This window comes from Triturus cristatus, chromosome 10 (genome assembly GCF_964204655.1).
Source record: "Triturus cristatus chromosome 10, aTriCri1.1, whole genome shotgun sequence".
Taxonomy (NCBI): Eukaryota; Metazoa; Chordata; class Amphibia; order Caudata; family Salamandridae; genus Triturus; species Triturus cristatus.
Genome location: NC_140593.1, coordinates 252,357,274 through 252,371,885, shown reverse-complemented (window position 1 = coordinate 252,371,885; position 14,612 = coordinate 252,357,274).

Sequence of the window (14,612 nt, the reverse complement as noted above, 5' to 3'; positions counted from 1 at the left end):
CCTAGACTGCTCAGGCCAAGCTACCTAGAGGGTGAGCAGGGGTTATCTTAACAGTGTATCCCCCTTTCACTGACTAGAAGCAAGGGTCCCTACTTGGACAGTGGTACCTACCCTGCCAACTAGAGACCCCCAGATCTAACAATTAATATTAATTAATTGATTAAAAATTAAATATAGAAATGGTGTAATTAATTTTAGGTGTGAGTTGTAGTGTTTATAGGGGTAAAGGATGGAAAATAATTTATGTTTAATTAATTAGTAATTAGTTGATCATTAAAATCAATTAATTAGTTGCTTTTTAATTAGGGTATTTGTTTATATTTTTGTGTGTGGGATTTACTTTTAGAGGGGTACAGTGTGAGGAGTAAATTCATTTTAATTACTTTATAATTAGTTGGTAAATATGATTAGTTTTTGAAGTGAAAATAGGTTTTAATTGTGTAATACGTTTTTTTACAGTTAGTTGTAGCTGCGGGTTGTGGGGAATTTAGGGGTTAAGTGTGGGAAGTTAATCGAGTTTCATGAGATTTAATTTGTTTTTTGATTAATAGTATTTCTTTAATTTGCAATTGATAATGTTATTTAGGGAAGTATCTTTAAAAAAACAATTAGTTGTGGGTTGTGAATTGTGTGGTGTTATAGGGTCAGAAATAAAAGAATAGGGGCCGATTCAGATCCTGGAAAAACTGGGTACGAATCGTCGGACGGAGTGTTTTCTCTGTCTGACTCGTACCCGGGAAAAATACCTTACAAACATGCAAGTACGATTTGTACGGAAACACCATTTCCGTACGAATCGTAAAAAACACCGACCGGCTAAAATATACCCACAATTCCGATCCGGGACACCGCGTACGCGACAGTCAGGCAGCGTTTTACGGACCAGCAAGTACGATTCGTACCCACAGCACTTCGCACGGCAATATTTTTACGGGACCCAAAAAGTGCCGGAAAAGCTAAGTACGCCACGATGCACGGCAAAAAGGGGGCCCGGTACGCACCGTTCCCCCATCCCTACATGTCCGCACCGTACCCCCAGCCCCCCATGTCCATGCCGTACCCCAGACCCCCCATGTCCGCGCTGTACCCCAGCACCCCCCATGTCCGTGCCGTACCCCCACCCCTGAATGTACGGTGCGTACCCCCACCCCCGTATGTACGGTGTGTACCCCCACACCCCGTATGTACGGTGCATACCCCCACCCCCCGTATGTACGGTGCGTACCCCCACCCCCGTATGTACGGTGCGTACCCCCACCCCCCGTATGTACGCTGTTTACCCCCACCCCCCGTATGTACGGTGCGTACCCCCACCCCCGTATGTACGGTGCGTACCCCCACCCCCGGTATGTACGGTGCATACCCCCACCCCCATATGTACGGTGTGTACACCCACCCCCGTATGTACGGTGCATACTCCCACCCCCGTATGTACAGTGCATACGCCCACCCCCGTATGTACGGTGCATATGCCCACCCCTGTATGTACGGTGCATACCCCCACCCCGTATGTACGGTGCGGACCCCCACCCCTGTATGTACGGTGCGTACCCCCACCCCCATATGTTCGGTGCATACCCCCACCCCCGTATGTACGGTGCGTACCCCCACCCACGTATGTACGGTGCGTACCCCCACCCCCGTATGTACGCTGTTTACCCCCATCCCCCGTATGTACGGTGCGTACCCCCACCCCCCGTATGTATGGTGTGTACCCCCACCCCCGTATGTACAAGGCTTACCCTCACCCCCGTATGTACGGTGCGTACCCCCACCCCTGTATGTACAGTGCATACCCCCACCCCCCGTATGTACGGTGCGTACCCCCCCCATATGAATGGTGCATACGCTCACCCCCGTATGTACGGTGCATACCCCCACCCCGTATGTACGGTGCGGACTCCCACCCCCGTATGTACGGTGCGTACCCCTACCCCCGTATGTACGGTGCATACCCCCACCCCCGTATGTACGGTGCGTACCCCCACCCCCCGTATGTACGGTGCGTACCCCCACCCCCGTATGTATGCTGCGTACCCTCACCCCCGTATGTATGGTGCATACCCCCACCCCCCGTATGTACGGTGCGTACCCCCACCCCCGTATGTACAGTGCTTACCCTCACCCCCGTATGTACGCTGCGTACCCCCACCCCCGTATGTACGGTGCGTACCCCCAGCCCCGTATGTACGGTGCGTACCCCCACCCCCGTATGTACAGTGCATACCCCCACCCCCTGTATGAACGGTGTGTACCCCCACCCCCGTATGTACGGTGCGTACCCCCGCCCCCCGTATGTACGGTGCGTACCCCCACCCCCGTATGTACGGTGCATACCCCCACCCCCGTATGTATGGTGCGTACCCCCACCCCCGTATGTATGGTGCGTACCTCCACCCCCGTATGTACGGTGCGTACCCCACCCTCCCGTATGTACGGTGCGTCCCCCCACCCCCGTATGTACGGTGCGTACCCCCACCCCCCGTATGTACGGTGCATACCCCCACCCCTGTATGTATGGTGTGTACCCCCACCCCCCGTATGTACGGTGCGTATCCCCCACCCCTGTATGTACGGTGCGTACCCCCACCCCCGTATGTATGGTGCGTACCCCCACCCCCGTATGTACAGTACATACCCCCACCCCCCATATGTACGGTGCGTACCCCCACCCCCGTATGTACGGTGCATACCCCCACCCCCGTATGTACGGTGCGTACCCCCACCCCCGTATGTACGGTGCGTACCCCCACCCCCGTATGTATGGTGTATACCCCCACCCCCATATGTACGGTGCGTACCCCCACCCCCATATGTACGGTGCGTACCCCCACCCCCGTATGTACCTACGGGTTGGGGTGGGGGTATGCACCGTACATATGGGGGGTGGGGGTATGCTCCGTACCTACGGGGGTGGGGGTCTGGCGCGTACTCGGGGGGGTGGGCTGGGGGGGTGTTCGGCGCGAATGCGGGCACATGTTTGGACGTCTCCATGGTTGCTATGGGAGTTCGCTCCATACGGTGTTTTTTCCATACGGTTGTGCATATGGACGGACGGGACGGATCGTACTTGCGCGCTCGGACTTCAGTTTCCCGAATCTTACGTAAAACTGTCCGGGGACGTGTCGGACACTTTTTCCGACCCGAGGACGTGTCGGGGAATTTTCCCAATGCGATTCGTATGGATTTTTTAACATACGAATCGTACTTGCCAGTTTGTATGGGACTTGTACGATTCATACGTAAAAAAATCCGGATATGATTCGTACGGGGAATATTTTTAACGGATCAGAATCGGCACCTAAATGTATGTAATAATAACAAATGATTTTGTTTCTAACTCATTTCTTATTAAAAATATTTATTTGTTCGAAAATTATTTTTTCTTTTATTTAATATAATATTTGTAGGTATTTGCCATATGTATTTAACATTATAATTTTTTTTTTAATGTAAAATATATTTCTATTTGAATTTTTAACATATTTATATATTTTTTAAATTATTTTGTTTTTTAAATATTTTTGTTGTTTATATTTTGTTTGTTTTTAATTTTGAACTGACTGGAGTGAGAATATTAATTGTTACCCCTCCGCAATCCAACATTTTCCTTACTGTTGCACTCACTGGAGTGGGAATAGTCATTTTTACCCCTCCGCTATCCAACACTTTTCCTACTGTTGCATTCACTGGAGTGGGAATAGTAATTTTTACCCCTCCGCTATCCAACACTTTTCCTACTGTTGCACTCCCTGGAGTGGGAATAGTAATTTTTACCCCTCCGCTTTCTAACACTTCCCCTACTGCTGCACTCACTGGTGTGGGAATAGTAATTTTTACCCCTCTGCTATCGAACAATTTCCCTACTGCTGCACTCACTGGAGTGGGAATAGTAATTTTTACCCCTCCGCTATCCAACACTTTCCCTACTGCTGCACTGACTGGAGTGGGGAAATTAAGTTGGAAGCATGGCAGGGCAGTTTGTGTATCCTTGAGGGGGCTGTTGTTCATCATGAGCCCCACCTGCCACCTGTCAAGTTTGGGGGTGCGACTTCCCCACTGTTGGAACTGCTGTGGGGGCCATTGCTGCAGGGACTCACTCTAGTGGGACTCCAAGTCCCAGAGTGCTAAGCGTGTCTCCCACCCCGTACAGCTGAGAGGGAGACGTCACCTGTGCCCTCTTAAGTGTTGCTCACAACCTGCGGCGCGGGACGCGTGCGGGCCGCGCCCGGGCAAAGCACGGGCCAAGGGTGGGCCCGTCCATGCCCATCAGCGACCGGAGGATGCCAGGCTGGGCCAGACCTCTTGGCTATTTTAGATAAGGAGCCCGCTATTTGTGCAGTAGAGATTGAGACGTTGGTCAGAACTTAGCCAAAACATCAAGGTACTGTCTTTCACACCCAATTAAATGTGACCATCTAAGTTCTCCATTGCGACTTCATACAGAAACAGGGGGCTCCAGCGGTTCAGCGACTGAAATGGGCAAAAGGAAAACACTCGCTACACAGGGGGGTGCTTCGGGAGGTTGCATGGTGGATAAAATTGATTTGCTTCTGACTAAAGCTGCCCATGCAATCACGAAGGAGCTAGCCTTGACTGAGCGAAGGTTATCCTTAGAGGTGGCAAAATGTCTTCAGACCCAAGTTAATAGGGAGGAGGGGGAACAAGGGAATTCAGCAGCTGTTGTGAGCCCTTTGGAATGCTCAGCTACTCCAATAGCCTCTACACACCCAAGTCAAACAGTTACCATGGATGAACACAACAGGTCTTCTAATATTTTAGCGGAAATGATGTAGCCTCGGACTTACCACCTCCCAAGAGAAAACAATCTGCCTGTAACAAGCCTTCAAGGAAATCCCCACCGTCACAAACACGGTCACAATCATCTTAACAACTTGATTTGATTCAAATACAGTTATTAGACTCATTATTTACAAAGCTTGAATTATTGACAAAGACCCTTTTAGCGCCAATAATACAAAAAATAGAAAAAGTCGGAGACTTAGTCCACAATTTGATCACTAATAGTAATAAATTTGCTACGACTTTTGCGCCAAAGCCAATGGGGGAAGGGGCAGAAATTTCATCTTGAAATAAGAAACAGATTCAACCTGACCCACTTGCCCCATGTCTAAATGTTTTAGGAACCAACGGCACACCTAGTGGACCAAGTCAGTCAAATATTCCCGGTGGGACAGGACTGGCAGCCCAGAGCCCCGAGGTAGCCCAGGGTAGAAGACTCCTGAACCCTGAGAGGCCCCCTCTACCCACATGTAATCAGCCTAATCACGACATTGCTAAAGCTGTGAACCAAAGTATTCTTGATTTGCCCCTTGCCCTCAGCCCTGCTAGTAGCAGTCTTACTGGAGGTCCCTTCTCTCTCTCAAGATACTAGGGAAACCTCTCAGGATCTAATATATCAAGTAACTCATTGGTGTACTAAAAATTTAATAAATAGCCAGAACATATCATCTGACATTATCATGGCCAGAAGAGTAGGGTGGATAGGTCACCAAACAAAAAAGATTGGTGTAGGTGACTGTATAGTTGTTAACTTTAAGGATCCAGAGAAAACCAATATGTTAATAGGCTGTGCACATCAGAGCAGTTCAAACTCTCTAATCGGAGTGGACCCTTTACAATACTTTTACCCTCCAAGCCAGCGCAGATGCTTTATGCAATGGCAATGGCAAACACCTCGAAAAACAGGGAGGCCTGTTGCTAAAACTAACAGGGACAATAACGTACTAATAAGTAATAGATTCCAACCCCTAGCAAATCTCCAAAATTTGGATGAAAATGACTGATTAGAGTTAGAAGATAAAACCCATCAGGGTATACTGCCAACGAACATGGCCCCAAATGCATAAAAACCATTGGTTCCGGATTACATTGAAATACCTACTATAATCCCAGAATCTCTCCCCATCCCAATTCCCACTGTGGCCAAGCATGAAAAGGTCCTCTCATGGAACATAGCGGGAATAAGGTCCAAAAGAGGAAACTTTCTATGGGAAAACTTTCTTTCAATGCATCATAGTATTGCTCTTCAGGAAAGTTGGGAAGTTAATGATTTTTTCTATTTAGATGGTTTTATCTCGTTTCACAAATGTGCTATTCCGTCGAATATGGGTAGAGCCAGAGGGGGTTTAATGCTAATGCTCTTACTAAAGCTCTCTTGTAAGTCACGTTTGTAAATCTCAGAATGTTTTGGCAGTAGAACTATCTTTTAAGAATCGTGCCACAGTGTTAGTGATAAACTTTTATAATTCTTTTTCTAGAGGGCATGAGCTGGAACATCTACAAGATCTAAAGAAGTTCTTGGAATGCTATGAGGAGACTAAACAAACTTATTATGAAGTAATAATTCTTGGGGAGTTTAATATTCATCAATGTCATCTAAATTGTTTTATAAACCAGGACCAGGGGAAATCTCTTGCTTCTTTAACCCCTTCGGTGCTCATGACGGAATGGTTCCGTCATGACCCACGGTTGAGCTGTGCTCATGACGGAACCATTCCGTCATGACCACGCCCGCGCAAGATTCCGCCAGCACAGCGGCGGAATCTGCGCAGCATCGAAGGGGTTAAATCATTTTGAGCATACACCCTCAGGCATTTTGCTGGAAGGTATCCTTTCAAATCAAAATTTAAGCTGCCTCAAACAAACAGACAATGTAGCGCCAGTACCCACTTATGTAGGAAATGGAAGATCTAGCATTATTGATGATATCTTATTGTCTGCGCCGTTAGTTTTATTTACTGAGGATTTATTGGTCACTTGGCTAGGTCTTAGTGATCATAACCCACTTACTGTTTCTATATTATTCTCTGCTCTTGAAATCGGAGAATCTGCCACTTGTCTGACAACTACAAATATTAGCACTAAAGATCAGGCCTGCAGATTAAAGTCAGAAACGATAGCCCCAGACAAGTTTTTTAATAATCTGCATACAGTTTGCGCCCCTGAAATTGAGTCCTGCCTAGATCCCGATACATAGGACAATTCTATCTTAACAGCCTTCTAGACATTAACAAAAGAAATTCAATATGACCTCACAATCACTGGGAGGAACAATCGCCAGATAAAACTGAAATTAAGGACAAAAGAAAGACCTATAAGATAGCAGTCCACAATAGGAAGAAGGAGTTAAGGGAACAAACATGGGATGCCCTACAGCAGACTAGCATACTGAAAGACAGCTCAAACTTTTGGAGGGTAGTCAATAGCCCCTTTCTTTCTGAAACCCCGAACTCCAACACTGACTGTTTAATTCCAGCAGACAAATGGGTATCGCATTTTGGAAACATTTTTAGTGATGTCAACCTGGGAGAACAAAGGAGCATAGGGAAGGGGGACATACTAGCCCACTACTCCACTTTAGTGTAGAGGAGGTTTATGAAGCAATTGCAACAACATCTGGCGGAAAGGCCCCGGGCCCCCATGGGGTACTGGCCGAACTATACAAAGCAGATCCAAATGTATGGACTAGCATTTTGACAAATGTTTTTAATGTTGCATATTTACACGGAATCCCAAAATCCTGGGGGAAGGCAGTCATTGTTTCCATTTTTAAAAAGGGGGTCAGGGATGAGCCTATATGATATAGGCTGATCTCACTTTTAGATTCGGCAGCCAAAATTATGGGAAAAGTCATACTTAATCGCTTAACGACATGGCTGGATGACCAAAATGGTATCTTTAACCTGCAACATGGTTTCAGGCCAGGCAAAGGAACCCTCGACCAATGCTCAAATTTACACTTAGCAATAGGGAGGTATACCATCGCCAAGAAGGGCATAATACATCTGGCGTTTATGGACCTGACACAAGCTTTCGACTGTGTTAATAGATCAAAGCAGTGGTCCATCCTAAGTGATATGGGTCTTGAACCAGAGCTCGTGGATTTCTTACAAGCTATTCATGAGAATAACACAGCAGCTGTCAGATACAACTGTAATGGGGATTTGACAACTGCCTTGGATGTCAGAAGAGGGGTACGCCAAGGTTGTATCCTGGCCACCCTCTTATTTACACTGTTCATAAATGAATTGGGAGGTTTTTTAATAGCTAGCTGCAGAGACATCCCTAGATTCGGCGTTAAGATGATGCCCGCACTTTTATATGTGGATGACACAGTCATACTAGCCATAACGGCAGTGGGCCTCAATCACTTTTAGATGCTTTTATAACGTTTATGGATTACTTAGATCTTTCAACAAATTTTAAGAAAACGCACACTATGTCTGTTGGCCCTGGTAAGTCTCAAAAAAAGTTAAAATTTTATTATAAAGGGACAGAACTAACAAAGGTTCCAACCTTCCCTTACTAGGGGGTACTTTTTGATGAGCGTGCGCCATGGTGCCCACAAATTACGCAAAAAAAGAATATTCTTGCTAGAGCCACAGGAGCAACACTAAATTTCGCTAAAAGACTGGGGTCAAAACCCATTTTGGCCCTGATGAAGATATATAAGGAAAAATGCATCCCCATGGCAACTTACAGCAGTGACATCTAGGGATATAAAGAAGGAAAGGATAATCAGCATGAGGAAGACAAGTTCCTACGTAAGATTTTAGCAGTCCCGCATTCCACCCCTGCATATGTAATACACGAAGAACTAGGGGTGGGTCACATATCAGACCAGATTGCAGTGGCTACCTTAATACGCTGGCTGAGAGTATGGGCAAGTCCCACCATAAACATAAACCAAATAATAATTACTGACTGTCTAGGGCTGGATAGAGCCGAACATATCCCCTGGCTAAAGTACTTAAGGGAACTGACAATTTGGCTAGGTTGCCCTGAATTATTCCTAGGCCCCAAACCCATGGACAAACTCAAAATTAGAAATATTAAACATCAGTTTTTGACTATGCGCCAGGGACTAAGAGAAGAAAAGGAGTTGACAAAATCAACGGTAAGACGCTATGTAACATTATCCATGCAAAACCAAGTTCAACACTACTTATCAATTGTCGTTAATCTCTTCCATTGCTTTGTTTTAACAAGATTCTGTATACAAATGGCCACCTGGGTTCTGTCCGCTCCTCAGGGCTTTTCTAAACCTGGCACCTTAGAACCCTGTCCATGTGACAATTTCTCTGAACAGGATGCTCTCCACTTTTTCTTTTTTTGTGATTATTATGTTTCCTTACGTAAGAAATGTATATTACCATTACATCAGAGATTGTCACTTTGTGCAAGTTAGGCCAGCCCTACTGTACCTTCAAATGCTATCCTCCCCTATGGTTTGTTTTGGGGTTGCAAGTTTTTTAACAGGAGCCATTAGGTACAGGAAAAAATAGTTTTTTTAATTGTCAATTTTTTTTATAGGTTTTAATTTAGAGGCCCACAATGTGTCTGAAACGGGGATTATCTTATTTGATAGAGCTCGCCCTCTTGCACTTTGCACTTTACTTAATGTTTTGTACTGTAGGTATAGAGGGACTTGGTTCCCTGACTGATACCAGGAATGTTACAAACGCGGACTATCTTATTTTGAGTCTGCTCTTTTCTGCACTTTGCACTTTATAAAATGTCCCTGAATTATATGCATCCCAGGGCTTGATTTTTCAGGCTGACCACTGAAACAACATGAATGAAGTTTATTTGTACTTGATTATGTTTTGCTTATCTGCACTTTGCATTTTATAAAAGGTTTCTGTGTTGTATGTATTTTAAACTTTGGTTACCTGGTTAATATTAGTAATGCTTTTAAAAAAAATAAAATTGCATTTTATTAAAAATGTGTTAATGAAATGCATTTTTGTATGATATGTTTACGTTTATGACATTAAGTTTTCGAATAAAGCCTTCTTGACTGACTGACTGAATATTTGAATGTTTTCATTCATAATAGAATGTGTTTTTTTAATTAGATTTTATGTTATTGTACATATATATATCCTGTGGCAAGGCATTTTGCTGAATACAATCTTTCCAACAACTCCCTATTAATCTTCTTTTCAATAGCACAGATAGAAAATACGCATAGAGGGGGTAATAGAGTCATTCAGCTGCGCAAGAAAGAATCCTCGCATATAATTAACCTCCAAACCAAAAACCCGGAAGGGCTAAACCAAGATGAAGAAAAGAGTATTCATTTACATGAATAAAGAAACAGCACAAGCATCTAATCGCTGTGCTCTTCCTGTTGTAAAATATTCAGGTTCTTATCATAATATGCATGCTGTACACAAGTGCATACTCTGTTTTTTGGTAATGACACACGTTTTAATCCACACTGTGAGATTTCTCATGGATTTTTAATGCTTTCTTCTTTTCCACACAGGAGAAAAGAAAGGGGCAGAATCTGAGAACAGACTTCACGTAAACGCCCCCTACCCTTTTTTCTATTGTCATGGTGGAGGGCTCGAATAGACAGATAAGAGTTCTGCTTTTCTTAAATCAATTTTCTCTTTATGTCTTATGTCAATTTTTACTCACTGAGAAATTTTTCACATACACATTTTGTTTTTACACATGTTCCTTGGTGGACGACTGGGAGTAGTGTTGATGTATTGGGAAAGGCTGGCAACATACCTACATGGAGGGGCAAGTCATGCTGTAGTTAGTCCTTCAGGGCACTTTGCTTAAGGAGTAACTACTCTGAGGTACATATCTTTTCTGGCCTAATCGGTTTATTTTCTGAACACTTAATAGGCACTACGCCGAATAAAATGTTTCATACAGTAGAAAATAGCAGAGCCACTTTTCACACAGGACAGTTCTTTCACTCCAGACTGGTTTATATAACACAGTCTGTTTAGAGGTTCCCGTAGGCATTAAGCCGAGTGGAGTCTGCTCTGGGAACACTTGAGTGTAATTTATTTCTTATGTAAATGTATTTATTCTGTACTAACTTGATTAAGAATAAGACTATGACATCACATTAAGTCTGCTCTGGAAACACTTGAGTGAAATTTATTTCTTATGTAAATGTATTTATTCTGTACTAACTTGTTTAAGTATAAGACTATGACATCACATTAACACCGTTTTACTACTTGCATTAGCATGGCAATATACACGTTACAAAATGGATGCCATATTTACTTCGGTCTAACATGTGACTTAAGCACTCTGGTTTAAGCACAGAGTTTTAGCCCCTTCTAATGTTTGATTTAATCCCAGAGGTGGGACTTTATATCCACTTTGGAAATTTATATATGACGAAATACTAATTTTCATTATGAATGTTATTTTGTATGTTTATTTAAGCATTTAAGTGTATCACTACAACACTACAAAATGGTTGCCATTTGGTTGTAAGAATACTTGTACTTTGTAGTCCCCCCTTGATTTCCATATCCCCTATGTATTGTCAGCTCATTCCCACGAATCACAGTGTGACCAAGCTTTTCATATAATCTTTACATTATAAAATAAATTAAAATTAATAGTTTATTGTTTTAAATTAAAATATATATTAATTATTATGTATGTGTGCTTAACTTTTTTTAATTAAGTTTATTTGCTATATTTGTTAAAATGTATATTAAATCTACTTTATTTTTTATATTAATTTTATTATTTAACATATTTTAAATTTGTTATTTTATTTTATATATTGTTTACATTGATTTTTTATCTCTATATTTTCTACTTACCTGTTTAAGTATAGGGTGTAAATATTTTTTACTTCTATATTTTTTACATCAATATTCTGTCCGTGAACCCCACCAAGCATGGCGTAACGCCACCTTGTAAATGTGCCCCTTTCCGCCGCAGTCCTCTACGGCAAAGGGGCGTGCCATCGATGTTGCTGTGGGTATTCCACCGCAACACCCATTGCTTTTTGACGATGCCCCAGATTTACCAGGCAGTGCAAAAAACTAATGCCATGAAATGCAAGGCGTTAGAATGGCGATACGAGGAGAAGTTATTAATTGCTCTTTCCATGTGTTCTCCACACATGGGACAATGAAGTCCCTTCCTGCACATAAACAATAGTCCCTGCAGCGTAGGTACCCTTTCAATAGGGCGGCAAGGTGCCTGTACTGACGCAACAAAGCTTTTTGTGTGCCCCGCACTAGGGGAAACACAGAGGTGTGCCATATTGTTGTGAATACAGCACATCCCTGCATTTTCTAAAGGTTGGAGCGTGGCGCTGCCAATTTGGTGCAGCTCGGCACTTTTAATTTTTTTGTAAATATGCCCGAGTATGCCGTTAAAATAAAAACATTGTAGCCTTAGCATACATACCAGTCACAGAAGTAGCTAACCACTGCAACATACTGATAGAATCCCCATACTCCCAAAGAAATTAACAAAAACTAAGGCCCAGAGTTACAAAGATTTTCCATTGGCCTGGCGTCACCTTTCTGAAGCAGCCCTTTCACATATTCCTTTTTGGCATCTACAAAACAATGTAAATGTTGATTTGCATTGCTTAGTAAGAAAAAAAATCATAAAGCATTGCATTGTGCTGCCCTACTCTACTTTGCATCAGGTAGGCATTCCATGACTGGTGCATGGGCGTTACAAATAGATGTGACGTGTTTATGTCAAAATATTGCACCAGCCTGCGGTGGGCATAAGGAGGTGAAATATCTTTATTTCTTCTCATTATTTCCTCCCTGCATGGGCACTGTATTCTGCAGTACATGTGCAAAGAGCAAGAAGATGCAAAGGATAGTTTTTGTGCAGGAAGTACCCTTACCTCACCAACAACTTTCCTGACCACAATGCCAACACTGTTGCACTATGGCTCAGGGGTGCCAGCGTTAGAGATAGACAGCCCAAAGTGCACCAGTGCATGGAGAGAGCAGAACTGTGTCATTTCTTTGACAACGCGATGCAGTTCTGTTCTGTCGAGGTGATGCAACACAGCGCGGCAATTGTGCTTGCTGCGCTGCACTGTGTTTCATCACTTCTTTGTAAATATACCCCTAAGCCCCCTCATGGACTACTTTGAAGAGACCTTGTTTGGCAGACTGCCCTCTTCTGGCCACAGACACCAACCTAAAATTCAAATCAATGGTGGAACACGTACAACAGTGCAATTGCTCAACAAACCAAAACCAACAACGCAGTGGAAGGCAGGTACAAAGCCTTTACAAGACATATTGGACTGAAGCCACCTTACCCGATACAAAGTTCTAGAAATCCTCCAAAAAGAACAAAGCTACCAACAACTAAGAATAGAACTACCAGTAAGACAAAGCAAACCTAAATTAAGACTAAAGAGATGTACGAAATGTTACAATTTAAAGTACAGGTCTTTGTAAACAGCAAAGGACTACACTTCAGGCCCCCATATTTTCACTGACATATAAATGAAGTTTTTCAATAACATTGCCCACTCCAAAATATATTGAAAAACTAAACTTATCATTTTGTAGCTCATATCCATGATCCACCATGAATCCATTTAAAAGAACTCACATAAATAGGAAAAAGATTATTCAAAACATGCAAAAAAGAAAAGTCCCAAATACAAATCTAAATAGTCTATAATCCTACTAACAACTATGTAAAACCTAAAAATCGAAATAAAAAAACAACTCCAAGAAACCCCCAAAATATTTTTCATCTGACAAAAGAACTAACATCACAAAACAAACACCACAAAATATTACAATCATTTCAGTGGTACATCACAAACATTATTAACATTTTTGAATTATAGATGATTAGCAGTGAAATATGAGATGATTTTCACTGAGGTGTTCTGAGTGATATCAAATAAACAATGAAGTAAACATCACGTTGTCCATGATGTCACTCAGAACTCTGAGGTGAAAATCATTGCCGTAATTCTCTTTTTACGCATCTGTAATGTTATGTTATGTATGGCCCCCAAAAATGATCTGTTGCTGCTTTCAACTGCTGTGTAGAAGATTAATGGGGGGCCACAAGTAACATGGTCTCTGTTATGTATCCTGTTGGGTTGTATTCTTTGCCTCTTGTGGCATCTGTGGAATCCAATATGCTAAGGGGTTCCAGAATGGGTGGGGGAGAACGGTTGTTCCCAGGGACTGGACGGTTTGGTCTTCGTGCAACTCCTGTCTTGTTGGTAATAAAGTAACTTGAATCTACCTACCTCGTGGCATCTTTTTACTGGTGACGAGTGGACGAGTTGCCGCCAACAAGACCCCCTCACGTGATGAGCGGACACTTCTTCGAGGACATATCGCTGTGCCATCGTCGTTTCCTGATGTTCTGTCTCTGCTGAGGAAGCGTAGAGATGGTGTTTCCTGCGCTTCCACGAAGCGCTGTGGATTTTCGCAGGTACTGTGTTCATCTTGGTCGTGTCGGAGTCTCTGCGTTTTTTGGGCACAACGCGAGCTCCATCACGAGTTTGCCTGACCGTGCCAGTCCTGTACTTTCAACGTGCGCTCGCACGCTACGCTAGTCGCCATTTTGTGCCTGCCTGAGTTTGCCTGCCCTACTCTAGGATAACGTGCTCACATACGCACTCAAGGTTAGCGGCCATTTTAAGCCTCAATTTGTTCGAGTCTCTGCCTGTCTTTGAATGTATGCGCATTTACATGCATTGTGAGACGGACATTCAATTTTTAGACTTTTCTTCGGATTTGTCGTGTTGGCACTTTGCTTCAGTGTTTAGCACCTTCAGTTTATACAACACAGCGGTGACACACACACCT